This window comes from Parus major, chromosome 26 (assembly GCF_001522545.3).
Source record: "Parus major isolate Abel chromosome 26, Parus_major1.1, whole genome shotgun sequence".
Taxonomy (NCBI): Eukaryota; Metazoa; Chordata; class Aves; order Passeriformes; family Paridae; genus Parus; species Parus major.
This window is the reverse complement of record NC_031795.1, coordinates 4,344,255-4,346,304: the sequence shown is the minus strand read 5'-3', so window position 1 is coordinate 4,346,304 and position 2,050 is coordinate 4,344,255.

Genomic DNA, 2,050 nt, shown 5'->3' with positions numbered 1-2,050 from the left:
GCCACTGCCCTGGTGCTGTTTCAGTTCTCCCCTCGCTCTCTCTGCCTTGAGGAAATTAAAATTGATTAAAAACTCCTCAGCTGCTGTTTTTAAACCCCTCCTGACCCCCCTGGAACTGAAGCAAACCATCTTTAGCACAAAACTCCAGCTGAAATTGCAGATTTTGACTGATTTTGACAAGTTCAAGGCGGGATGTTGGCACAAAGCAGGGCTGGATGTGGCTGTGGATTCAAGGACAGGATAAAAACTCTAAATTGGAATTTTAAGAGCAACCCCAGGGCTGGAGATTGAGTGAATTTTGGAATAAATCCATTTTACCTCTCTGCAAAGGCTCTAGAAATAGAGCTGTGGGACACAGAATCTTTTCAAAGCCTCCTCCTCCTGTGGATGAAACTTTCTGCTCCACCAAAAATCTCTTTGTGCTCATAAATAAAGGCATTTTCCCCACTTTCCTTCCAGAATGTTTAATACAAATTAATTCCTATGTGCATTTAAAAAGGTGAGAAGTCTGCTGCTGCTGAAAAATGATGTTAAAATAGATTTAAAATAATAAAAATATTCATCTTGACTGTTTTTTCCTGTCTGTAAAAATGTGAAATTGATGTATTTCTAACAGAGGGCTTAGTGTTTGCATCCATCAGCAAAACAGGGTTAGAAAAAGTGACAAAATCCTCAAAATCTGGGATTTTTATAACATTCTGAGACACTGAGAAAGCATCAGGCAGCCTCCAACACATCAGGAATAAAGGTGTGAGAAAGCAGAACAGTTCTGTAAAATAAAGGGCCAAACTTGCCAGGACAAAACAATCCAAAAGCTGAACTGAAACAACAGAAAAATGTTATTTCACAGCCTTTTTTTAACTGTGTTAGGAAAAATAAACCAACCAAAAATATATTTTAGCTGAGATTCATCAAATACACTTCAGAAAACATCTGGTGAAGAACCAGATCACCTGGAATTTTCATTGTATATTTGAATTTTAAAAAAAAACAACTCTAAGAAGCCAGTGGAGAGTGGCTTGAGACAGTGTGGACTGCAGGGGAACAGCTCTGGGAAACAGAGATTTGCAGAAGTGTTTGCTACCCCCAAAATGGTTTTTATTTTTAAAATGTGGCTGTTTATTTTCCCAGGATTACCCAAGAAGTTGAGGGAATTTCTGCTCTCCCAGAAATGCAGCAGGTGGGGAGAGGTGTGGGAGAGGAAAAGGGGTTAAATTTTCTTTTTCAAGCCTGAAATTTCCCTGCAGCATGAAGCTGTTCTGGAAAAAAAAATAATAATTAAAAATAAAAAATAAAAAATAAAATTGGATTTACAATGAAACAACATCATCTTTATTGTAACGGCAACAGTAGTTCCATGAACGTTAGAGAACTTCAATTTTTATAAAGTAAAGGGATTTACCAGCCTCAATAAAATCCAGGCTTTAGGGAATCACACAGGACAATATTTCATTCCCCAGCTGTGCTCAGCATCTTCAGCTCCCTACGGATTTAGGGTCTTTCCTGATCGTGTTTAGTGTATCACAACATCTGAGAACTCTCCAAAATCCCAAACAGGCTTCAAAGATCTGCACCAGAAATCCCAACTTATTCATTAGCTGCCTTATGTCACCTTCTGGCTGGTTATAAAATGGGGAGTTCTGTGATAAAACAAATAAAATAAAAAGGAAAAATAGGAGAAGGATGCAAAGCTGGGCAGCTGGAGGAGAATGGCAGCAACAGACACAAGCACAGAGGGTTTAAGGGAAAAAAAACCCCAAAAATAAAAATGGCAGGTCCAGTTTTTAATGTTTCCACCAACAAATGTGGCAGAAAACTCTGAGGGTGTGAAAACCAAGGTTTGGGGAGTTTAATGAAGTTTAGGGAATTAAAAAAAGGAAGAAAGGATATGGCTGCTTGGATAAAAGCACATTAAAGTGGCAGCACACACCTCGAGTGTCCTGCTCTGACAGGGAAATCCCAACTCCAGCCTCAGTGCCCCACACTGCACACCCTGCTCGGGGGCAGAGCAGGAGGGGAGCTGATCCTGCTGATCCCACTGATCCCACAG